This window comes from Lonchura striata, chromosome 37 (assembly GCF_046129695.1).
Source record: "Lonchura striata isolate bLonStr1 chromosome 37, bLonStr1.mat, whole genome shotgun sequence".
In the NCBI taxonomy this organism is placed as follows: domain Eukaryota; kingdom Metazoa; phylum Chordata; class Aves; order Passeriformes; family Estrildidae; genus Lonchura; species Lonchura striata.
In genome coordinates, this window is record NC_134639.1 from 1236127 (window position 1) to 1262829 (window position 26703).

Below are 26703 nucleotides of genomic sequence, written 5' to 3' on the forward strand. Positions count from 1 at the left end.
CAGAGCTCTCAACAAAAGCAGCTGCAGATAATCATATCCCGGGATTATTTGTTTTTCCGAACGCTAACAATGGTTGCCATGGAAACTGACCATAGCAACAGGGGCTGCTGATGGTTGCCATGGAAACTGACCATAGCAACAGAGGCACGGGATGGTTGCCATGGAAACTGACCATAGCAACTGGGGCTGGGGATGGTTGCCATGGTAACTGACCATAGCAAATGGATCTGGTGATGGTTGCCATGGAAACTGACCAAAACAAATGGGTCTGGTGATGGTTGCCATGGAAACTGACCATAGGAACAGCGCCTGGTGATGGTTGCTATGGAAACTTACCATAGGAACAGTTCCTGTTGATGGTTGCCATGGAAACTAACCATAGCAACAAGGGGATTGGGATGGTTGCCATGGAAACTGATCATAAAACAGGGCCACGGGATGGTTGCTATGGAAACTGACCATAGCAACAGGAGCTGGAGATGGTTGCCATGGAAAAAATACATAGCAACAGTGTCCTCTAATGGTTGCCATGGAAAAAAACTATAGATCCAAGGGGTGATGATGGTTGGCATAGAAACTGACCATAGCAACAGGGGTTGAAGATGGTTGCCATGGAAACTGACCACAGAAACAGGGGCTCGTGATGGTTGCCATGGAAAAAATCCATAGCAACAAGGGAATTGGGATGGTTGCCATGGATACTGACCAAAGAAACAAGCGCTGGTGTTGGTTGCCAGGGAAACTGACCATAGCAACAGGGGGCTTGTGATGGTTGCCATGGAAATTGACCATAGCAACAGGAGCTTGGGATCGTTGCCATGGAAACGGACCATAGCAACAGGAGGTTGGGATCGTTGCCATGGAAAAAAACCATAGCAACAGGGGCTGGTGTTAGTTGTCATGGAAACTGACCATAGCAACAGGGGGCTTGTGATGGTCCGCATGAGAACTGACCATAGCAACTCAAGGTTTGTGATGGCCGCCATGGATACTGACCATAGCAAATGGGTCAGGTGATGATTGCCATGGAAAATGACCATAGCAACTGGAGCTAGTGATGATTGCCATGGATACTGATCATAGCAACAGGGGGCGTGTGATGGTCCCCATGAGAAATGACCATAGCAACAGAGCCTGGTGATGGTTGCCATGGAAACTGACCATAGCAACAGGGGCTGGTGTTGGTTGTCATGGAAACTGACCATAGCAACAGTGGGTTTGTGATGGCCGCCATGAGAACTGACCATAGCAACTGGGGCTGTTGATGGTTGCCATGGAAACTGACCATAGCAACCGGGTCTGGTGATGATTGCCATGGAAACTGACCATAGAAACAGCGGCTGGTGATGGTTCCTATGGAAAGTGACCATAGGAACATCGTCTGGTGATGTTTGCTGTGGAAACTTACCATAGGCACAGTTCCTGTTGGTGCTTTCCATGGAAACTAACCATAGCAACAAGGGGATTGGGATGGCTGCCATGGAAACTGACCATATAACCGGGCCACGGGAGGTTGCTATGGAAGCTGACCATAGCAAGAGGTGCTGGAGATGGTTGCCATGGAAAAAAACCATAGCAACAGTTTCTTCTAATGGTTGCCATGGAAAAGGACCATAGATCCAAGGGGTGGTGATGGCTGCCATAGAAACTGACCATAGCAACATGGGCAGGTGATGGTTGTAATGGAAAAGGACCATGGCAACAAGGGGATTGGAATGGTTGCCATAGAAACTGACTATAGCAATTGTGTCTTCTGATTGTTGCCATGGAAATTGACCATAGCAACAGGAATTGGTGTTGCTTCCCATGAAAACTAACCATAGCAAAAGGGGCATGTCATGGTTGCCATGGAAACTGGAGCTGGGGATGGTTGCCATGGATACTAACCATAGCAAATGGGACTGGCGATGATTGCCATGGAAACTGACCATGCCAACAGGGGCTGGTTATGGTTTCCATGAAAACTGACCATAGCAACAGGGGCTTGGGATGGTTGCCATGGAAACTGACCATAGGAACCAAGGCTGTTGATGGTTGCCATGGAAACCGACCACAGGAACAGGGGGGTTGTGATGGCCGCCATGTATATTGACCATAGCAACCGGGGCTGGTCATGATTGCCATGGAAACTGACCATAGCAAATTTGTCTGGTGATGGTTGCCATGGAAAGTGACCACAGGAACAGGGGGTTTGTGATGGCCGCCATGAATACTGACCATAGCATCCGGGGCAGGAGATGGTTGCCATGGAAACTGACCATAGCAAATGGGTCTGGTGATTCTTGCTATGGAAACTGACCATAGCAATAAGGATTGGTGTCGGTTGCCATGGAAACTGACCATGCCAACAGGGGATGTTTATGGTTTCCATGAAAACTGGCCATAGCAACGGGGGCTGAGGATGGTTGCCATGGAAATTGACCATAGTAAATGGGGCATGTCATGGTTGCCATGGAAACTGACCATAGGAATGGGGCTAGTGATGGCTGGCACGGAAACTGACCATAGCAACAGGGGATCGTGATGGTTGCCATGGAAAAAATCCATAGCAACAAGGGAATTGGGATGGTTGCCATGGATACTGACCAAAGAAACAGGCGCTGGTGTTGGTTGCCAGAGAAACTGACCACAGAAACAGGGGTCTTGTGATGGCCGCCATGGAAACTGACCATAGCAAATGGGTCTGGTGATGGTTGTCATGGAAACTTATCATAGCAATAGGGGGCTTGTGATGGCCGCCATGGATACTGACCATAGCAAAAGGGGCTGGTGATTGCCATGGAAACTGAATATTGCAATTGTGTCTTCTGATTGTTGCCATGGAAACTGACCATAGCAACAGGGATTGGTGTCGGTTGCCATGGAAACTGACCATGCCAACAGGGGCTGGTTATGATTTCCGTGAAATCTGACCATGGCAACTGGGGCTGGGGATGGTTGCCATGGAAACTGACCATAGCAAATGGGTCTGGTGATGGTTGCCATGAAAACTGACCATAGCAGCTGGAGCTGGGGATGGTTGCCATGGAAACTGACCATAGAAGCCGGGCTGGTGGTGGTTGGCATGGAAACTGATCATAGCAACAGCGACTGGTGATCCTCACTATGAGAACTGACCATAGCAACCGGGGCTGGGGATGGTTGCCAGGGAAGCTAGCCATAGCAACAGCGGCTGGTGATGGTTGCTATGGAAACTGACCATAGTAACAGGGGCCTGGAGATGGTTGCCATGGAAACTGACCATAGAAACTGGGGCTGGGGATGGTTTCCATGGTAACTGACCATAGCAAATGGGTCTGGTGATGGTTGCCATGGAAACTGACCGTAGCAACTGGAGCTGGGGATGGTTGCCATGGAAACTCACCATAGCAAAAGGCGTCTTGGGACAGTTGCCATGGATAATGATCATAGCAACAGGGGCTCGTGATGGTTTCCATGGAAAAAAGCCATAGCAACAGGGGAATTGGGATGGTTGCCATGGATACTGACCAAAGAAACAGGCGCTGGTGTTGGTTGCCATGGAAAACTGACCATAGCAATAGGGGGCTTGTGATGGTCCCCATGAGAACTGACCGTAGCAACAGAGGCTAGTGATGGTTGCCGTGGAAACTGACCATAGCAACAGGCGGTTTTTGATCTTTGCCATGGAAACTGACCATAGCAACCGGGGTTTGTGATGGTTGCCATGGAAACTGGTCATAGCAACTAGGGCTTGTGATGGTTGCCACGGAAACTGACCATAGCAACAGGGGCTGCTGATGGTTGCCATGGATCATAGCAATGGGTCTTGATGAGGTTTGCTAGGGTTATTCAGGGAATCCCTATTGATGCTCTGGCAGGTCTGGGATCCTGGTAGGGGGTCAGGAACCCCCCATACAGGTCTCCGAGAGACACTCTCTCTGATCTCTGTCCATGGAAAAGACTTTTCAATCTTACAGGATGAATGAGAAGATCTGAGTGTTTGAGATAAGTAATAATTAGTGTGACATGGGTGCAAAAGTAGAATTTAAGTATTCTAGATAAGCGGTTCAAAGGAGGCAAGATGGAAGATATTGTGTGTGTCTTGTCCTTTTTCTTCATCATGCTTTCCATGTTTCACTGTAGTGTTGGCATTTTTCTATTGCTTTAGGCTGGGGACACACTGTTCAACGTAGGTGATAGGTATTGGCACGTTATTGTAAATATAGCACACATAGTTTCTGGTATATAATGTTTGTAACATCCCACTGAGTTGCTGAGCCCCACACACTGCCCTGCAGGACAGTCCTGCGGAACGGCAGCAGAACATGTTAGACATAAACAAGAATAAACAACCTTGAAAACCAGCACAGATTAATTATGTCTTCTTCGTTGGCAGCGGGGCTGAGAGGGGTCTGCCAAGCAGAGCTGAGCCCCCAGGACACAGGGAAGCAGCTGCTGGAAGGGACAGCTCCAGGCAGCAGAGCCCTGGGCAGGCAGTGGGGAAACTCCCTCCAAGCTGTGCTGAGATGTTTAAAGTCCTCTCCAACCCAACCATTCCATGTTGTTTTTTTTTTTACAGATCCACATGCGAAGGCACCACAAATGTCCAACAGCAGCTCCATCAGCCCCTTCCTCCTGCTGGCACTGGCAGACACGCGGCAGCTGCAGCTCCTGCACTTCTGCCTCTTCCTGGGCATCTCCCTGGCTGCCCTCCTGGGCAACGGCCTCACCATCAGCGCCGGAGCCTGCGGCCACCACCTGCACACGCCCATGTTCTTCTTCCTGCTCAACCTGGCCCTCAGGGACCTGGGCTCCATCTGCACCACTGTCCCCAAAGCCATGCACAATTCCCTCTGGGACACCAGGGACATCTCCTACTCAGGGTGTGCTGCACAGCTGCTTCTGTTTGTCTTTTTCATTTCAGCAGAGGTTTCCCTTCTCACTTTCATGTGATACAAGAGCTACATGTCCATCTGCAAACCCCTGCACTACGGGACCCTCCTGGGAAGCAGAGCTTGTGCCCACATGGCAGCAGCTGCCTGGGCCAGTGTCTTTCTCAATGCTCTGCTGCTCACGGCCAATACATTTTCCATGCCCCTGTGCCGTGGCAATGCCCTGGGCCAGTTCTTCTGTGAAATCCCACACATCCTAAAGCTCTCGTGTTCAGTGCCTGTTTAGCATTTGGCTGTTTTGTGTTCATTGTTTTTTCAAATGTGCAGATCTCCAGGGCCATGCTGAGGATCCCCTGTGAGCAGGGACGGCTCAAAGCCTTTCCCACCTGCCTCCCTCACCTGGTCATGGGCTCCCTGTTTGTCAGCACTGCCGCATTTGCCTACCAGAAGCCCCACTCCACCTCCTCCCCATCCCTGGATCTGGCCCTGTCAGTTCTGTATTCGGTGGTGCCTCCAGCCCTGAACCCCCTCCTCTACAGCTGGAGGAACCAGGAGCTCAAGGCTGCAGTGAGGAGACTGATGACTGGATGTTTCAGGAACACTAAACTGCTGGTCAATTTCTGCAAATCACTTGTAATAAAAGTCATTTTTGATACTTCTTGGTTTCATTTGGAAGGATCTTTTTCTTTGTAGCACTCATTTAATATTATTCTCAAAGAAATGCCATTTTTGGTGCCAATTCTCATTCTGAATCTTTCCACCTTCACTGTGCCCACAGACTGTGTCAATGAGGGGCTGCACTCTCAGTGGCTTTAAAAGAACTAAAGGATGTCCCAGCACAGTTTTCTGCAGAGATGCTCTTTTGTTGCCTTCTCTGGAGCTGCAGCAGCAATGTCTGTGTGCAGAGCTGGGGCAGATCAGGGCTGGCACAGCAGCTGTGCCCAGGAGCAGCAGCACTTGGTGGTGCCAGTGCTGCTCCCGTGGCCCTGCCCCGCTGCCCTGGTGGCCCTGGTGTTGCTGCAGGGCCTGAGTGCTCTCGGGGCCGGGCACAGTCCTGGGGGTGGCAGTGCCGGGGCTGCAGCATGGACAGGCCATGGGCACTGCTGGGGCAGCGCTGACGCCTCAGGCCAGGGCCTGGGGGCTCCAGGCTCCTTGCCCAGGCTCTCTCAAGAACACGGCCAGGCCAATGCTCAGCACAGAAAACTCCCGTGAGCAGCCCCAGGCTGGCTGTGGGCAAGCTGGGGACAAACAGCATGGCTGGTGCTCTGCTAGGGCCCTGGGGGAGACGGGAAGGAGCAGCAGAGCAGGGGCTGATCCATCCCCAGTGTGCTGCACAGCTCAGGGCAGCGTCCCAGAGTGTCCTCATGGAGCTGCCAACAACATTCCCCCTCTGCAGCCCTGGCCTCTCCCCCAGCTCACAGAGGTGCCGCATCCTTGCAGGCACAGACACAGCAGCACTGGCTCAGCAGCCCATTTGCATTGCACACAGCAGGCAGGAGCACCCCCATGCTGGTGCTGTGGGGACATGAACCTGAGGCAGCACAAATGCCATCAGCCCCTGGGGCCAGGAAGGGCTGGGGGACGCCAGGGAAACCACTCAGCTTTGTCCTGGCCTCTGCAGTCAACCAGAAAGTTTGTTCCCATCAGCTGGGAGTTTCCTGTCCCACTGCAGACGCTGCTGCTCAGAGCCAGGGCTGCCTGGCAGCCACCCCCAAACTGCCCTGAGCATTTCCTCAGCTTCACCTTTGCTTTCTTTACTCTTCCTGCTACAAATTTCTTCCTGTTGCCCACCCCTCTTCCCTCCCCTGCACACATCCCATGCCTGTTTGCCCTTTCCTCTCTGGCCCCACTCCCCATTGCAGTTCCTGACTTGGCACCACGGGAACATCCCTTGGGGAGCAGGATCATCCCACAAATGCTGCAGGAATTATCTGCAGGCTCCTGCAGTGCCTGGTGCTGCTCCCTTTGCCAGAGGCACCCCAGGCCAGGGGGGCACATCTGGGCTGCTGTGTCTGGCTGTGGGGCTCCCTGTTCTGGGCAGTGAGGAGGAGCTGCAGAGGCTCTGCAGGACTGAGAGGATGGGCTTTGGGGCTGTGAGGTGAAGCTGAGGGACCTGGGCTTCTGGAGATTCTGAAGAGGAGGCCCAGGGCTCCTCCTGCAACTGCTCCAAGGGTGGTTTTCAGGGAATCCCAGAATCAGCAAGTTTGGAAAAGACCCTGGAGATCATCACGTCCAACCTGTGCCCTGACACCGCCTTGTGCCCTCTGAGCCTCCTCCAGGATCAACAACCCCAGCTCCTTCAGCTGCTCCTCACAGGATTTGTGCTCCATACCCCTCCCCAGCCTTGTTTCCCTTCTCTGAACACGCTCCAGCCCCTCCATGTCCTTCCTACATTGGGGGGCCCAGAACTGGACACAGCACTCGAGGTGCTTCCCAACCAGTGCCAGGCACAGGGGAAGAATCACAGCCCTGGTCCTGCTGGCCACACCATTCCTGATCCAGGCAAGGAGCCCAAAGGAGGGTTTATCAGGGTCTGACGCTCCAGGGGTCTGGGGGTTAAAGACAAAGACAAAGGCTGGTTTAGGGTATAAATACAGGAACAGAGGCGGTGGAGGAGAGCGTCAGGGATCTCAGGGTTTAGGGGTAGTACACAGGGAAAGGGACTAATAGGGAATGCCAGGGTGGACAGGGAATGGAGAACTTGCTAAAACATGAACATATCAGGGTAAAAAGTTTAGGAAAGGCCAATGGGCCAATAGGGAGGACAGAACTGGGACAAATTAACACAGTGCTGCTGAGCACCATGGGGGAAGCTTCTGTCCTCACCCCGATCTGTGAGGAATGCCCGGAACCTAAAGCGCATTTCTCCAGGGCATTGCTGTTGCCCTCTCCCCAGTAAGCTCACAGGCCTCCACAAACACACACTGGAGATGTCTGGGGCCGTGCATAATTTCTCCACTCTCAGCACTGAGGCAATGGACTCTGGCACAGCTCTGAGCTCATGCCCGTGGCAAAAACCCCTGGCCATGGGGCTCCGTGAAGCTGCTCTCAGGAAACCCCCCAAGAGCTGGGGAGTGCTCCAAAACTGCCTCAGGAATGTGAGATAACCCAGCATCTCCTCATGAATGTAGACTATTCAAAAACTCACTAAGTAACGGGTTTCCCTGTTGCAGAGGATAGATAGATATGATTGTTCTCTTAGCTAGCCGAATGTCACTTCTGCCCTTGGATAAATCCTGGAGTGAAATGGACTGTTCCATCCCACCCCCCAAAAGATTGTGGCTCATCCCGCACCTCTGTACCTGCCCCTAAAACATCAGAGTCTGTAACCCCACTGGCCCATGCCTTGTCCCAGCCCACCTAGGAGCCCCTGATAAGGGGGCTCCGAGGGGCCATGCTGTCTCTTGTACCTCTCCCCCTCTCTTGGACTTCCTCCCTCTCTTGGACTTCCTCCCCTCTTCTCCTCCTGGGGCTTCCCCTCTCCTGAACCCTTCTCCTTTTGTCTCTCCCCTCCCCCACCCTCTGAGGCCCAGCCATGTGCTACGCCTGGGAGCACGAGGCTCGGACCTTCCTTCACCCCCAATAAACCTCTCTCCCCAAGAGCAAGCTTCAGAGATCTCTGCCTCCCTCCACCCCCACCGTGCAGGAGAATAATCTTCCCACATTTCCCCTATTTAATCATCTTGGCTGTCTCATTCCAGACCCCACCCCACCTCCCCAGTCCCAACCCCAATTCATACCACCCCTCCTGGACATCAAGACCCCTTCCCAAGCTGTACTTCCCCCATTTCACACCTCCCAAATCTCCATCCCACCTCACCCAATTCCCATCCTGACCTGCATACCACTTTGCCCAATTCCCTTCCAACCCAATTTCACCCTGGGAAGTGGTGGAATTGAGTTATTTTGGGGTGGGATTGAGTAGTTTTCAGTGGCATTGAGTGGTTTTGAGGTGACAGATCAATCCTTCTCATCATTTGGAGTGCCAAGATGTGGTGTCCAGGACCTGGGTCCTGCTGGGAACGCCACAGAGGGCGGGCTCTGCCGGAGCCGGACAGTGATAGCGAGGCTTCCGCCGAGGCGGGATGGCGCTCAGGCTGCTGTAGCTTCCAGAGAGTTTTATTGAGGGGAAGAGAAGTCGGAGGTGCAGGGAGACAACCACTCAGGAAGGGAGCGAGCTCTGAGCGCCCCGTCCCAAGGCGGGGTAAGTGTATAACAGCAATGGGATCGGAGGGTCAGGGTACAAATCAGCCAAAAATGGACAGGTACAGGGGAGGAGCAGGGGATGACCGACAGGGTGAGAACCGATGGGACAAGGGGAAGGGGTGGCTAACAAGAGGGAACCAATGAAGGCACAAAGAACAAGGAACATTCTAGAACAAAGGGATAGCTAAAACAGTGATGGACATGAACAGGGATAACAAATTATTGGCCTCAGAGGAGGCGGGAAATTACACAGAAGTGGTCTCCCAGGGCATCCCAGGTGGACTGTCCCCAGGACCCCCTCCCACACTGGGAAATAAAGACAACTAACCAAATAGCCCCCAACCCACCCCCCCCCCCATATACTCCCAGATATCTCCTGGAATCCAAGATTCCCCAAAAACACAAGTAAAATGTGAGGTTTTAGATGCCTTTGATGAATTTATTGATTTTTACACCAATTTTCCATGTTTTGAAGGGAAGAAGATAAAATATAATAAGAGGCAAAATAAAAGAGACACCAGCCACTTCCCTCTGTGTATCACAGGAAATGTGATACAGGGAATGTGATAGCCACAGGGAATGTGGTCACCAGGGCTCTGACCAGGGTGGGTCCTCTGATGGGGATGGAGCTGGAGCAGCGCACGAAGCTCTTCCTGCGGGCGGGGTTGTCACAGGGCTTCCCTTACCGGTGCCTCCGCTGGTGCCGGGTAAAGAATGAGCGGTCTGAGAAGCTCTTCCCACACCGGGGACACTCGTAGGGCCTCTCCCCGGTGTGGATGCGCCGGTGGGTGACGAGGGTGGAGTTGTGCTTGAAGCCCATCCCGCAGTCGGGGCAGTGGAAGGGCCTCTCCTGTCTGTGGATCCGCTGATGCACAAGGAGATGGGAACTGGTGTGAAACCTCTTCCCACACTCAGGACACTCATAGGGCCTCTCCCCAGTGTGGAACCTCTGGTGGACAATCAGGTCAGACCTGTGGCTGAAGCCCTTCCCACACTCCCCACACTCGTAAGGCCGTTCCCCAGTGTGGATCCTCTGGTGGCAGACCAGGTTGAAACTCTTCCTGAAGCTCTTCCCACACTCCAAGCACTCGTAGGGCCTCTCCCTGTCATGAGGCTGCTCAAGGACCACCAGCTCTGAGCCCTGGCTGAAACTCTGCCCACCTTCCTGGCACAGAGTGGGTCTTTCCTCCTCAGATCCCTGTGATCTGTGTTTGCAGCCCCTCCTCCTGTGGGACCTCAAGGAATTTTCTTCCCCATTGGATTCCTGTGCCATGGAGGTGCTCAAAACAGCCTCTTCCATGAGGTTCTGCCGTGGGGATTTGTTCTCCCTTGTCTCCATCCTCAGCTCCTGCTCTGGGGGAGGAAGGACAAGGAGAGGATGGGATTTGCCTCCGTGCCACAGGGAAGGGCAAGGAGATCCCCCCAGTGCGTCCCTGGCAGGAGGGCACCGGCAGCGGGGCTGTCCTCCAGCCAGGGGCCAGGCTGGGCTGGGAGATGGAGCAGGAGAGAGGGGGAAAGGGGCACTGACTTCCTCCTCACCTGCCTCGGTGTCCCAGGGCATCTTCCTCACAGCCTCCTCCTCCATCCAGCCAAAGTTTGAGAATGGGAAATCCTGATGTGGGGAAAAACAAGGTGTCAGTGCCTTGGGCTGGGGTGCTCTTCTGAGTGTTCAGTCCAGAGCAGGTGTAAACAGCTCCAAAGAAAAAGAAAAACCAGAGCCCAGGGAACTTCTCTGCCTCAGTGAGCTAAAAACTAACTGAAAGCAAAGGAGAGCTCTGTCCTGCTGTCTGTCTGTTGGCAGACAACTGATACCTCAGGTTTAAGTTTTTCTGTTCTGTTTTGGTGTGCAGCTTCTAGCTCTATATTAGGGGTTACTGGCATCTTTTCACAGGGTGGTGAAGACAAAACAGTCCTGCTCTAGCTGGAGAGTCAAGGACAATCTCTTCAAACTTCAGGCCCAAAGCACAAACAACGTGAAAAGAGGAGGGCAGGCAAGCAAGCAAGGAAGGAGGAGGAAACTTCATCATTTGAACCTATTAACTGGGCAGTTAAATCCTGTATGGAAATGGACTAACACCTATAAAAATGTCAGATCTCATGACCAAGCCCTCTTTTGCTTCCATCTTGGAGCCATCCGGGCAGAGACCCGAGTGTGGCTCCAGTACTGCCAGGGTGTGGCCTTTGAAGGCACTTCAATAAATATCCTCTTTGTTCCTCTTGGCTCCCTCTGGCCTCTGTTCCAGCTCCTTAAGGCATCACAGCAGCCCAGGAGCCGGAATGTGGAGGGGTGATGCAGTTCCTGAAAACAAACTGTGCTTTTCTTCCTCCCCCTCTTTGCTCTCAGAACCAGCCCTGAAGGTGCAGAACTCATTTCGGGGCTAAACGGACCAATGGGGGTACGAGCATCGTGAGCTCACCCCAGGACAGGTCCTGCCAGGGTCAGGGGTCCCGTCCCCGCCTCATCTCCGGGCTGCCGGGGGTCCCCCAGCTCCGGGATCGCCCCTTCCCCTCTGCCGCCTCGGGGGTCCCACGTTCCGCAGCCCCGGCTCTCAGGGGATCCCCAAAACCAATGTCCCGCCCTGTCAGCACCGGGCCAGCCCCGCGTGGTCCCCCGGGACCCTCCGAGGGGCGATCAAAGCTCCTGTCCCCCCGAAAAGCTCCTCTCAGGGAGCCCGGAGGGACGCGGGGCTCGGCATCTGCCGGCTCCGAGCACTCTCCAGAAAAATCCCCCCGGAGACCCCTCGATAGAGCCGGGGCGAGCTCGGCCTCCCCCTCCCCTGCTGCTCGGGGCTGGGGCGACGCTGGCGGGGCAGGGGTGCTGCAGCCCCGGTGTGCGGGCGGTGCGAGCGGCGGGATTCTCCCGCTCCTGCCGCTCCTGCCGCTCCTCCTGTCCCTGCTCCTCCTGCCGCAGCCCCTCCGCTCCAGCCCGGAGCTCCCTTTCCCCCTCTGCCCGCCGCCCCGCAGCCCCGGTGCTGGGTGGGGGAGCCCCCGGCCGGCCCCGGGGCGGGCAGGGGGCTCGGGGACCCCCCCGGGGCGGATCCGTCCCCCCGGGCCGAGCCCCGAGCTCCGCTCCGGGGCCGCGGGGCGCTGCGGGGCCGCCCGGCAACTGGTGACGCATCGGCGAGAACGGCTCTGGTTGGCTGGAAATTGTCCAGCGCCTTCGCTGATTGGCTGGAATTGTGAGGGCCGCTGCGCCCGGCGGGTGTCCCGGGGAGCTGCGGAGGCCGGGCCGGAGCCTTTTCCGATTTCTTTCTGTCCCTCTGAGACCTTTTCCCATTTCTTTCTCTCTCTATGAGATCCCTTTACTATTTCTTTCTCTCCCTTTCTCCTTCCCATTTCTCGTTCCGTTCAGTCCGTGTTCAGTCAAATCCGCAGGCTGCGCTCCCATGGCTTCATTTGCACCTTCGCTGGGGCAGAGGCGTCTCTCCCTCCCGGGATCGTAACCCGCGGGCCGGCTCCGTTCCCACCGCGATCCTTCCGGGATTCTGTCAGGGACTCGCTTCCCTTTCCTCCCTCTGCCTGCAGCCGGGAATGTGCTGGGAAATGTCCAGCAAAGCCACCTTTGCTGCATAAAAACATTCAATGAAAGGTTTTCATTTTGGATTTTCTGTGATTTTCTTTCTTTTTCCTTTCATAGTAGTAGCTTAATAAAGGTTTGGTTTTTTGTTTGTTTGTTTTTTTTTTTTTTTTTTCCCTTGTTATTAAGCTTTGGCCTGCTTTGCTCTGTTCTCGATCACATTTCACAGAATTCAATTGAGAGGTTGCATTTTCATGGGGGCGCTGGCATTGTGCCCGTGTCAAACCATGACAGCCTCCCAAGTGTCCTGCTCACTGGCTCTCCCTGTGCATCTTGGACAGCACAAGGTGGGCATTTCTGGCAGCTGGGCATCAGCAGGCCTTCCAATGGGGGCGTGTTGTGGAGTGAGCCCAGCTGAGATACCCTGAGAGGAGCCCAGGGCTCCTTGCTCCTCTCTGCTGGCCCGTGAGTGTCTGTCTGCTCTCGGGATGGCCCTGGCTGTGTCAGGGCTGCTGTGTGGACACGAGACAGCCGGTCCTGTCCCGCTGGGTCCCAGCAGTGCCTGGCAGCCGTCCTGCATCCATGTCAGGATGCCGGCCAAGAGAGGCCCTGGAAGCTGAGGCAGCTGATTTCAAGCTTTTGCAGGTGCCAACAGGTCAAGGCCAACAGTGTTCCCTCTGAATTCCCGAGGGGCTTCCCCGGAGCTGCCTGATGCCACCCACTCCTTGTGGCACCAGTTGCTTTCCTGTGGAAGGTTCTACCTTCCCCAAGAGCACAGAGGGAGCTGGAGATAGACCTTGCCAGGCTGCTCTCTCTCCTTTCCCAGCATCCCTGGGTGAGCGGAGTAGTCCCAGCTGAGAGCAGATGTGCCAATGGAAGAGCCATGCACGGGAAGGCTCGGTGGGAAGGATGATCCAGGATCCATAGGCCTGGCAGCCTGAGCTTGCTGCCGGGGAAGGCCTTGGAGCAGATCCTCCTGAGTGCCATCCCACGGCATGTGCAGGGAAACAGGGCGTCTGCTGGAGGGTGGGAAAGCTCTGCAGAGAGACGGGGACAGCTGGGGGTCCTGGCGGGATGTTGAGGGCTTCTGTGTGGTGTTTGCAGGGTGTTGGTGTTGGAGGTGTGTTGGGGAAGGAGCTGTCTGGGAGGTGAGAGGTCTAGGCTGGAATTTGAGTCAGTTTGAAGGCAGCATCTGTGGTTTGGCATAGTTTTGCTTATAGAGTGCAGAAAGAATATCTGTGACTGTTTCTGTTCATGGTCCTGATTCTGCTGCAGGGAACAAGAGGGGAGAGCTGTACTTTATTGGCCACTTAGATCTCTATAACAGGGCAGGGTTAACCATTTTGCCATCTACTAATTGTTGCCAGCAGTTGCTCCAGGTGCTCCTGCCAACAGCCCCTGCAGGCAGGAGCACAGCCCCCAGTGCACATGGGTTTGGCTCCCTCTGGCATAGAAGCCCCCAGGGGCACAGGTCTCTGGGGCAGGACACGGCACCAACCCTGCCAGGGCTCAGGAGTGGCAGGTCTGCTTGGGCAGGGACTCTGCCTCACCTGCTGGTGTCAGCGCTCCCCGGGCCCCAGGGCTCAGAGCAGCATTCCTGCCCTGGCCCACAGTTCCTTGTGTGTGCCACACCCGCGGGTTTGGGATGGCCAAGGGCCAGGACGTGTCCCAAGGAGGCCGTGCCAGTTTCTGTGGAAGGCCCAGTGTGTGTGAAGATTATTCTCCTGCATGGTGGGGGTGTAGGGAGGCAGAGATCTCTGAAGCTTGCTCTTGGGGAGAGAGGTTTATTGGAAGATTCAGGAATGCCCGAGCCTCGTGCTCTCAGGCGTAGCACATGGCCGGGCTTAGGAGGATGGGGGAGGGCAGAGAGAAACGGAGGGTTTAGGAGAGGGAAAGCCCCAGGGGGGGAGGAAGTCCAAGAGAGGAGGAGAGGGCCAAGAGAGGAGGAGAGGGCCAAGAGACCTCATGGCCCCTCAGAGCCCCCTTTTCAGGGGCTCCTAGGTGGGCTGGGACAAGGCATGGGCCAGTGGGGTTACAGACTCTGATGCTTCAGGGGCAGGTACAGAGGTGCGGGATGAGCCACAATCTTTTGGGGGGTAGGATGGAACAGTCCATTTCACTCTAGGATTCATCTAAGGGCAGAGGTGACATTTGGCTAGCTAAGATAACAATCATATCTATCTATCCTCTGCGACGTTGGGGTACATGGGGAATTGTGGTGGGGCTGCAATGCAGGGGTCATCTGTGGATACCCTGGTGGGTATTGGGGGCTTCATGGAGTGAAGCCCTTCTCACCCTGCCCCCCACCTTCCCCAGGTGTTCTGGAGACAGACATCACCCTCGTCCCCATCATCATCCTCACGTTACTCATCAGCGAGCAGCTGGGGGAGATCTGAGCTTCAAGGGGGCCTGGGGGAGGCAGTGCTCTGAGAGATCCTGTGCTCACCCCTCCAGTCCCCCCAGACCTGTCTAGGGTGGCAGCCGCTCCACACCACCTGAAGAGGCTCATGGTGGCTGCCAGCATGGAGCATGAAGGGGGAGCTTGTGGGGCTATGGGCAGGTTTGTGGGGTCCAGCAGCAGCTGCAGGGACTGGAGAGCATCGGGCTCTGGGGAAGTTACATTGGGATTTGGGGGATCTTCAGAGACTGGGAGGTTCAAGGTCCAAGTGGCATATTGAGATTTGATGGGGCTGGGGGTTCTGGGTGGGTTTGGGGGCCTTTCCCAGCAAAGTATAGGGGGTATGGGGGAGCACAGGGGCACTTTGAAGTCATGGGAGTTAATGAGGGGCTTGGGGGAGTACAGGAGGTGTAGGGGTGCAGAGACCCTCGTGTCGGGGATGTGATGAAGGGGGGTGCCCAGCCCTCCGCATACCCCCATGCTGGCTGCTCCCTCCACCCCATCAGCTTCCTCATCTTCCTCCTCGTGCTCATCCTGCTGGGCAAGTGCTTTTCCATCACAGGTACCACGGAGGGTATGGGGAGGTGACTGGGGAGCACGGGGGCAGCTGTGGATCACTATGGGGCAGTCAGGGGTCCCTATAGAACATTTGCAGGGGGTCTGTGGGGTAGTTTGGGGGTCTCTATGGGGCACCCAGAGGGTTGGTGCTTTCAGAGACCACATCAGACTGGGGAACTCCATCCAGCTCTCCACGAACATCACCCTGTACAGTATCACCCATATCACCCTGTTTGCCTACAAGGCCCAGGTGAGACCCCTACACCCACCTGTATTTTTGCTGTATATAGAGGGTTTGTGGGTATTTGGGGGGTATTTTGGGATGCAGGGGCAGTTCTTTGCCCACAAGGAGGTACATTTTGGGGGGCAGTTCTTTGACCACCATGAGGTGCTTTATAATTGAGGTTCAGGTGAGACGCATGTGCCCAGCTGTATTTGGGGAATATGGGAGGCATTTGAAGGGATATGGGGTATTTGGATGGTGTTTGCTTTGTGGAGTTTGTCTTTGGGGGGAGAGGCAGTTTTTTGACCCTGGTCAGGTGATGTACCCCTACAAGTCACCTGTGGGGCACAGGCTCATTGTGCTGCAGTTCAGGGCCTTCAGCTGGTTGTGCAGTGCCATTTCCATCACTGTCACCATTGTCCTTGAGCACCGCTACTTCTACCTGCCCTTCCTGGGGTCTTATGCCCTCTGGTGACTCCTGGGGTACCTGGAGGACACTGGAGGTCTCTCACACAAGGGTCTCTCAAGGGGGTCTCATGAGGGTCTCACAGGGGTGTCACAAGGTTCAGTCTCATAGAAGTCTCAAAGTGTTCTTGCAGTCAGAAAACTCTTTAAGGAACAATGCCACTCAGTTTCCACTGGGCAAGTCCTCAGGTAGAATTGAAGGGCTGATGTTACTTCAGACCCTCTGGAAGGGACCTCCAGGTCATATTTACAAGAGGCGAGCAACAAGTACCATGATCAGAGCTGGAGGGGCCCTGGTTCCAGCCAAGTGTGGGAAAAGGACAATGGGGTCTGTTGGATTGTGTGGATCCATGGCCTGGCACAGCAGAGCCACAGGAGCACCAGGCCTTAGTTGACATGGGTGGATAATGTACCCTGATGCCCTCATGCAGGGGCAGAATCCATCTCTGTTTCTGGGATGACAGGGGGGTCCCAACAGGGACTATACTGGGGGCTGAAGTGCTCCTGACTGGGCATGAGTGGCAGAAAAATGCAGTTGTTACTGGCCTAGAGGCTCCGTGTATCCTTGGCATACGTCACCTCAGGAGAGGTATTTCAAAAACCCAAAAGGACACCGCTGGGCTTTGGGATAGCTGCTGTGGATAAAGAAGAACTTTAGACAGCTGAATCTCTTGTTTGGTCTTTCAGAGGACCCTTCTGCTGTGGGCCTGCTGAGGGTTGAAGAACAGCAGGTACTGATGGCCAGCCCAGCAGTGTCCCATCGGCAACATGGCACCAAGTGGAACTTCAGGAAGCTGTCCATGAGCTGATCTGGGCGCTGGAGAGCTGGGCGTGCTCAGCAAGACTCGCTCACCCCTCAATAGCCCCACATGGCCCCTGCCTGAGTCCCGTGGAGAGTGGACACTGACAGCGGGCTGTCATGGCCTGAATGAAGTCCCACCATCACTGAGTGCTGCCATGCTGGACGTGTTGAAACTTCAGCGTGAGCTGGAGTCCAAGGCAGCAAAGTGGTGCCACAGCAGAGAAAGCTTTTGAGAAAGAGGATAAGATAATTCAGATCCTCCTGAAGGCTGGTTTTGCCATAAAACAGGGTAAAGTCAAGTGACCTGCCCAAGAAATTCAGTTTTTAGAAGTAAAATAGCAAGATGGACATTGTCAGATTCCAGCGGATGTGGTCAACAGAATAGCAGCCATATCCCCACTGACCCACAGGAAGGAAACACAGGCTTTCCTGGCACTGTGGTATTTTGGAAAATGCATATTCCAGGTTACAGTCAGATTGTAAACCCTCTCTATCATATGACAGACAAGGAAGAAGATTGATTTCAAGTGGGGTCCTTCACAGCAACAAGCTTTTGAACAAATTAAAGAGGAGATTCTTCCTTACAGTAGCCGTTGGAGCAGACAGGAGAGGACAAGGTGTGGAAAAAATGCTCCACACTGCAGCCAGGGAGAATGGTCCACCCTGGAGCCTCCAGCAGAAGGGACCTGGGGAAGTTGGAGGACCACCCTATGGTTCTTGAATCTGGGATACAAAGGATCTGAGGCCAGCTATACCCATACAGCACTCTGCAGCTTATGAGGAGGTTCCATCTGTTTCAGAAGGGACTGGCACTGAAGCACAGCTCCCACTGGCACCCGACTGCCAGTGCTGGGACGGGATGTTCAAAGGGAATGATATCTTGGAAGTCATTACAAACTGACCCTGTGGCAAAATTTTCAGATTATCATCAGAAGGGGAAGAGGTGAAGGTGGCACGTGCTAGGGAGGCCCTGACTACCAGGAAATGAAAAGCGTCACTCTCTCTTTCCTGATGGTTCCTGCCATATTGTAGGGATGCATCAAAAATGGAAAGCTGCTGTATGGAGTCCTACTCCATTAACCCCTTTGCCTCCTAAGAGATAAAAGAAAGGGAAAACAATACAAAAAGGTGACTGTCACTAGGCTATACTCGCCACCTTGGTGTGTCAGAAAAAAACTCTCAGAGGAGGTTTTGCTGATTAGACTGGTCCTCAAAGCTTCGAGGGTTGTCGGCCACCCCCAGAGAAATCCCCCAGAAAATTGGGATTTTTCTCTCTGGAACAGTGACTGTGATTTGGAATCCAGAGGAGATCCAATGGAGATGCTTCCAAAAGGCTCAGTGAAGCCTCAAGGTCAGGGCCCAGTTGTGCACCAATTGAAAATGTGGGTGTTAGAGTAGTGGTTGCTGCTGCCTATAATCTGTCTCCTGCAGAAAAGCAAGTTGAGATAACCTTCAGTCAATGCAGTCAGACCCTCACTCACCACCCACCACAGCTGGCTCAGTGACAGAGGCAAGAAAGGCTCTTTTTGCAGGGTTTTATTCCAGTGGAGGATATCACATGTGGCTGAAGGGAGCTCAGCGAGATAAAAGAGGGGGACCACGTGGAAGAGACAGCTTGAGAAGGGGAAGGGGTGGGGGACGGAGCTAAGGGCTGGGCAGAGGGGTTTGGTCTCCAGGGAAAGGGGGGTGGCCACCAGGGCTACCGATCCAGTGAGGGGACAGGGAAAGGAGAAACCAGGGGAAGTTGCACAGGGGAAGTTGACACAGAGGCCCAAATGCGAGACTGCTTTTCCCCCCAGGAGGACTGGCTCTGTGGTGAGCAGTTACTGCTGTTGCCAAGGCTGAGGACTTGGGAGTGAGGTGGGAGAGTTCATGGGATGCTACATGCTACATGGCAACTTATGGAAGCCACTGAAGGACAAGGTGGCTCCAGGCACGTTACAGAGCTTAAAGCCTAAAGCCGTCTAGCTAGCTTTGGACATGGCTGAATGAGAGAAATGGCCAACTCTACCTCAGCTCTGATTCATGGATGGTGGCAAGTGCGCTGTGAGGTGGTTGGAACAATGGAAAAAGGACAATTGGCAGCACAAGGGAAACCCATTGGGGCTGCTGGGCTGGGGCAGGACATCACTGCCCAGGGGACAAGCTGGTTGTAAAAGTCCCTCCTGTGGGTGCTCACGTACCCAGGAGTCGGGCACTGAAGAGCATCACAGCAATGGACAGAGGGATGGGGCTGCCAGGATTAAAGTGTCCCAGGTGGGTCTGGACTGGCCACACAAGGCTGAGTTATTTCTGGCTCAGTGGGCCCACGATGCCTCAGGTAGCCAGTGTTTCAGGGGCAGATGAGAGGCTGTCCGGGCGAAGTAAAGACCTTCCTGTCCTGGAACATTTTGTGTGGGAGCAATCCGTGGATGGATCCAAATGTTGAGCTTAGCACCAAATTTAGGAGGTTGGGCTCAGAAAGTGAATGAAAGCACATTTCCTTGGGAGGAGAAACACCTAGTCTTACTGTTAGTGCTGCAGATGATTGTTGGCCCAGGAAAGGAAAAGGCAAACAAGACCTATCTCTCCAGACACCTATTCTGTTGGAGAAATCCTTGGACATATTCATTAGTAGAGGTGGTTTCCAAATTCCTTATATGTGCTCCTGAAAGGGAATGACAATATTTTTCCTTGGAAAATAAAGCACTAGTCACAGTGTTTTAGGATGAAAACGTTTTGCTGGCCTTCACCTCCACCTGGCAGATGATCATCTGCAGCACCGTCAGTCGGACAAGGTGTTTCCCTTCACAAGAATAGGTGCTGTCATTAACGTTGAAGAACCTAGCTGCAGCATTTGGAGCCGAGTTCCAGTATTGAATACATCTAGGGCTCTAGACATTGCTCTCACACCAAACAGACTAGGGCAGGAAACTCTTGCTGGCATTTTCCTCCCCTCTCCAGTTTATAATCTGAGGCTAGCTGCTTTCCTTCCCATGTAAAAGCACTGTCATTCCATTTCAGGAGTCAAAACTTTTGTAAACCACCTCCAATATCAAATATGTCCAAGGACTGCTGTCAAACCAAGGCTCCTGGACAGAAAGGTTTTGCTGACTTGTCTCTCTACTAGGCAGATGATCATCTGTGGCACCAACATTAGGACTGGGAGTTTCATTTTCTAGGAAAGGTACCGTCATTCACTTGGAGGGCCTGGGTTCTGACATTTGGATTCAAGCTCCAATATTGAATGTCTAAGGATTGCTGCCACACAAAGCATGTGAGAACAGAAAGCTGTTGCTGGCTTTTACCTTCACTTTGCAGTCATGTGAACACCACCAGCAGGACTATGTGTTTGCCTTCCCAAAGAAAGGTACTGTCATTCATGTCCAGGAGCACAGTTACAGCATTTGGAGCCACATGCCGATACTAAATACTTCCAGTGGATGTCTAACACAAGACGATCCAGAGCAGAAAGGTCTTTGTGGCCTTTACCTCCCCTGAGAAGCATATCTGCGCAAGAAACAGTGGGTTATGTCCTTTCCTTCCTGTAGAAAATCACTTTATTCCTCTTCAGGAGTCCACCATCTTACTTTGGATACAACTTTCCAACATGACATATATCCAAGGATTGCTCTCACACAATATGTGCCAGGTCAGAAAATTATTACTGAATTCTACCTCCCTGGGCAGCATGTAATCTGCACATTGAACCCTAGGCCTAGGGGCTTTCCTTCCCCTGTAAAAGTGTTTCAATCATCTTTAAGGAGCTCATCCACTGAAACCTGGATACCACCTCCAGCACTGAAAACATCCAAGGATTGCTCCCACACAAAATGTGGACAGACAGGGTGTTAGCATTCAGGAACACACATAATCACGGGATATGATCATCTGCAGGTGCTTTTATTGAGAACTCTGGCAATCAGGGCTACAGACCCAAATCTGACTCCAACATGGCTTTTGAGCTTAATGTATTTTATATTCTATCGTTATATAATCTACATATTAATTATTAAAATTATATTGTTCTATTGTATACATTGACATGAGTTTCTCATGATCTTTCTGAGGCCACTTACCACAGTTTCTCATGATTATTCTTACGATTAAACAGTAATTATATTTAATTACTAAACAATCATCACATCTAACAGTCATATCATTTATCATGTACTAGCTACACAGGTGCAGTTCTAGCAAGGTACAAATCCTTCATGTACCTAGGACATTTATTTTTTTTTTCAGGGCCTACAAAGCTTAATTTTCCTTTTAACCCTAAATCCCCTTGATTTTAAAATCCTTTTACTATCAAGATCAGTGAAAGCTTTCTGATCTGGCAGCTTTTGTATGAGAGTCATCTCTGGGCACATATAATATGGGAGGTGGTATCCACATTTGAATAATCGCTTCTGGATGAGAATGAGAGTTCTTTTCTGTAGGAAGGAAAGCACGTGGCCCCAGTGTTTGTGGTGCTGATGAGAGGCTGCACAGGGGAGCCAGGGAACGCCAGCCAAGACCTCTCTATCGTGGCACCTTTTTGGTGGGATCCATCCTTGGACGTAATAATGGAAGTGTTACCTAATTTGGGTAATGGGTAAAATCCCTGGTCATACTCAATTAATTGCACTTACAACTGACAAGCACGTGTGGTGTAGAATGCATGTACTAAGTTACCTTACTTCCTAGCTTAAATAAAAGAAGTAATTCTACCCTGTGCGTTGAATTTGTTAATTTAAACTTGTTAAATTTGTTTCCTGCTGGCAGGGATTGCTCCTGCAATAAGGATAAGCTGTCCTTCGATGGTTAACTTGATCTTCAGTGGGGGTGTGCTGGAATTGTTACTGATACCATTCCTGGATAGAAACAGTATGTGTCTCCTGGACAGGTTACCCCTTAGTGGCTCAAGTTGTTTAATCACTCAGAATAATGACAAAAGTCCTTTTTCCAACTCAGAATCCCCCTGTTCCATCTCTTTTAATGTGGTTGAGTTGAATGGTGAATATTTCTTTGGTCTTTCATGGTGCTAGGCCTTGATATCCTTCAGGAGGAATCTCAACCTCTATTTTATGAAATGCTTGCCCACTGCTGTTGCTGCTTCCAGTGTTTTCAGCGGGGTCTTCTGCAATGGCAATGTCAACAGCAAACACTGGCTAAACACTGGCAAGTTCTATGAGACTGGAGTGTGTTAAAATGATCACTGGCCAGTGTCTCAGACAGGAGAGATAGAAGTGGGACTGAGTGGTAGTTCCTTTCTTCTCTTAACCTGTCACCACCCCATCAATGCCCAGGCACATGGGTGCTTATATTGTGGCTGTTAGGTTTACAGCATTGGCTACGTCAGCTGTTAGTGGGGACAAACTGGTCAGAACTTCCGAAATTCCACTTCTCCCTGCAGCAGAAATCCAGCACGGGGATACTAGCAGTGCTTGGACCAGGGGTGCAGGTGCCACATGGAGTCAGCACAGTCTCTGGACTCCTTTTAGGCTTTGGGCCAATGTTCAAACATTAACGTTGAGTCCCTGCCATCAGGCAGACAACAGATTTGATTGTTCAGAATATCAGATTTGACTTTTCAAAACACCGCAATATTGTCATTGTGATCCTTGATTGCAAAGCAAGTAGCCAATATCCACATCTCATCCAGGACCTATAAATTAACCTTAGCAGCTTGGTAGATAACATTTGCTCCTTTTACTAAAGTAATTTTGACACTTGGCATCCGGGTCATACACCCAGCTTCTCGGCATCCTGCTTTGTTAGTGCTGAATGCTATGTTCCCGTATCTGTTAGAAATGTAATTAGTCATTGGCAAGAGCCAGCGTGAATCTGGATGTGTGGGTCATTAGTACGTATGTATTGATGGGGTTTGTATTGATGTATTGATAGAGATTAGTACATATGTACTGATGGGGTTTGTATTGATGTATTGATAGAGATTAGTACATATGTATTGATGGGGTTTTGTATTGATGTATTGATAGGGATTAGTACATATGTATTGATGGGGTTTTGTATTGATGTATTGATAGGGATTAGTACATATGTATTGATGGGGTTTTGTATTGATGTATTGATAGGGATTAGTACATATGTATTGATGGGGTTCCACTTACTGCATTTCAGTCTCACTTGGCTTGTGCCTGGGATGCTTCTGCCAGTCAGCCACCTGAATGGACTCTGCACAACACAGGGGGAATTGGGAGCTTGCTTAAGCATCACCTTTACCATTTCTTTCAGTTTTCATATTTTCTCCTTTTCCTCCTGGAAATGTTTCTGCAAATGTTCAATTCAGTAACGGGGATAAATCAGGTTACCTCTCAGGTCTAGTTTCTCTCTTCTATACTTTTCCCTATTCAAATTCTCAAATAATTGTCTTTCCTTACACTCTGCTGAAGAAATTTGGGTCCTGAGATGATCTTTCTCAGTCATAAGTTTGTCCACTTGGATTCTCAGTTTTTCTCCAGTCTCCATCTCAGAAGCCAGTGGTGACTTTGATACCTCATTTTTTGTGTGAGTCTTATTTTTGGTGAGCCTCCTTAACTGCAGCCGGCAGCCCCCAACTCGCTGAGGATGGCAAAAGTTGTTTCTGAGACTCCAATTAACAACATTAGCCTGTGGGGCCATAGTAATTATAGGTCTCTCAGGAGTTCCAACTCCCACATCAGCATTTTATCCTGCTTGTGGCAAGGGAGTGCTGATATGCAGATGAAAATTGCAACTTTACAATTTTAATAAAGGTTTGTTGGGAAATGGTAATTTTTTTTTTTTTTTTCTAGGGCTGGGCACACATCAGGATTTCCCTTGCTGCAGGGATCTCTCTTTAAAGGGCATGAGCGCCCCTTGGGGATTCTCGATCTTTTCTTTATCTTGCACTAATTTACATATATATATAGAATCTTAGAATAGGTTCATGCATATTCATTCTGTTGATTTTGCCTTACAATTTACAGTTGGCCCTTTGTACAGAGAACTCTCTAGTTCCTTTGTCTCTTTTTGCAGACTTCTTTTTCTCTTAGTTTTAGAGTTCAAGGGGCCCCTCTTATCTCTTCACCTTGGAGATTACATTCTTTTCTCCTTGTCTGGGACAGTTTTACAAGCACAGCAGAGTTAACAGACTAAACAGCATATTTCACTCATGTTAGCAAGCCACTATGCAGTACACTTCACCTAAAGCCAGATGGATTTTCTACCCTGTTAAATCTTACTCTGTTTCAGTGCGATTTTCCTTTTCCCCTAGCACTATATCCTCCAGAACAGTAGTGGATTTATTTATTTTCTTTATCACTTTATTTTTTTTATTTAATTTATCACTTTATTTAAGTTATTTTTTACTTATTTATTTAATCACTTTATTTAATTTATTTATTTTATTTATTTATTTTGTATTACTTTAAGTTATTTTATTTATTTATTTATTTATTTTATCACTTTAAGTTATTTATTTATTTTATTTATTTATTTATTTTATTTATCACTTCTCGAGAAATCCCTTTCTGCATTCCATCGTGCACTGGGACCCCGGTGCTCCCTTTTGGGCACTCCACTTCCTTGCTGCCATTCCAATCTCCTGATTGTTGCTCTCTTTACTGACTGTTCAGTAAAGAAAAAATAATAAAAAAATCCTTCTGATGTCAAATGTACATAGTAAATCACTAAGGGGCACTTACTAATTCAAAAATTTACATTAAAATAATTTCCTTATCATCTTAAGGAAAGGGGGGAATGAGACAGAGCGAACAGTGTAGAAATCCATTTGGATTTAAGTAAAATGTGCCACTTTGAGCTTGCTAAATGTGCTGTTTAGTCTAATAACTGCAGCACTTGCAAAACTACCCTGGCTAAAGAAAATTAATGCAAATTTCCACACTAAAAGATAAGAGGTAAGAAAGACTCCTCAGACCTTAAAACAAACAAAGCAAAGTGACCAAGAGTTCTTTTTGTACTTTCTGACAAAAACCTGAGTATAACTAGCTATAAGTATAATGTGAAATCAGCAGAGGTGAGGGCTCCTGGGCGCCGGGGTCCCCATGGCAGGGGGCTCAGCTGTCTCTGTATACACAGATGCAGGCAGATAATCACGAAAAGCTGCTCTCACCTGGAATGAGCAAGGACCATGGAATCATAACATTTTAGAGGGACAGAAATCAGACACTTTGCAGACTTTAGAACTTTTAGCTATTGTTTGTGCATTTTGTCGATGGATGCATGACCCTATAAATGTTGTGTCTGATTCCTTGTATGCAGTTGGAGTAGCACAGCGTATTGAAGATGCATTGCTGCGAGAAGTACAGAATCAATGCCTGATTCCACTTTTTGCACAATTGCAATCAGCTATTAGACAAAGATCTTCTCCATATGCTGTTTTTCACATCAGGAGTCACAAGTGGATGGAAGGATTAGGGGAGGGCAATGCTTGTGCTGATCAGCTGGTATCAGTGACTGTACCCATGGAGAATTCTACAAAAGCATGCAATGCTCATGCCTCATTTCATCAGAATGCAAAAGGGCAACGATGTTGCTTTGATATTACCATGGAGGAAGCCCGAGGAATTGTCAGAGCATGTCCAGACTGTAGTCATCACAATGGACCAGGTCTTGGCCTGGGGGTAAATCCCCGAGGTCCAGGCCCCACTGAGTTGTGGCAAATGGACGTGACTCATGTGAATGAATTTGGGCGTTTACGTTATGTCCATGTGGTCATTGACACCTACAGTCACTTCATTTGGGCCTCCCCACAAGCTGGAGAGAAAGCAATTCATGTTATTCAACATTTAACACTGTGCTTTGCTATCTTAGGGGTACCTAGAGTTATTAAAACAGATAATGGTCCTGCATAAGTAGGGAAGAAAGTTAATTGCTTTTGGCAGCAATGGGGTGTTAAGCATATTACAGGAATACCACACTCTCCCACAGGACAAGCTATAGTAGAAAGGGAAAACCAAACTCTAAAACAGTATCTTGCAAAATTTAAGATAATTACTGATCCTCAGGAAAGATTGGGAAAAGCACTGTTTACTTTAAATCATCTTTGTATATTTGGTGTTCATGATATGCCACCTGCCTAGGTACATGGGATACTTGCAAAACAAGGTGTTGATAAGCCAATGACTGTAATGCATAGGCATCCTGCTACAGGGATATGTCAGGACCACCACCTGTAAATGATATGGGTAGAGGTCATATGTGTGTGTCTACACCTACAGGGCCCTTGTGGGTTCCCAGGAAGTGGACACGTCCTGTTTCAACACGGCTGCCAACACCTCTGCCGAAGACCGAAGACTCCACAGAGGACGACTTCGGCTTGAGCCTATTCTACAGGAAATAAATTATGCTTTAAGGAACAAAATTATACTTTTGACTCTGATACTGTCAATTTTGTTGCAAGCTAATGCTTGGGCTCCTGCACAACCAAGAACAAACATATGGGTTACTTTAGCTAAGCTGACAAATCGGAGTGCTGTCTGTCTCTATCCTCACCTGGAAATCCATTCTCTACCTGTCTGGTAGGGATACCTGTTGACAATTGGCCTTGCCCTCAGAACACACCATCTTGTAAGGTGACAAATCCCCAAAATAATGTGGATAATTGGGATTCTTGGGTTCCTCACCTTCCCCCTGCTCCTCTTGAACCACAAGAGTTAGAGCTTTTGGGATCAATTCAAGCTGATGCATGCATTGTTTTTAATTGGACTGGTATGGAGC

At 50.7% G+C, this 26703-nt stretch overlaps 1 long non-coding RNA gene and 1 pseudogene across 1 annotated transcript; one reads left to right on the plus strand and one right to left on the minus strand.

Moving 5' to 3' along the window:
• Nucleotides 1-4477: 4477 nt before the first annotated feature.
• Nucleotides 4478-26703, plus strand: part of LOC144247988 (olfactory receptor 14A16-like) — a 160385-nt pseudogene continuing 138159 nt past the window's right edge.
• Nucleotides 10317-11655, minus strand: LOC144247997 (uncharacterized). Its single transcript, XR_013341409.1, has 3 exons — nucleotides 11477-11655; nucleotides 10599-10671; nucleotides 10317-10412 (listed from the first exon to the last, which is right to left on the minus strand). It is a non-coding gene; the product is annotated as an uncharacterized LOC144247997 (long non-coding RNA).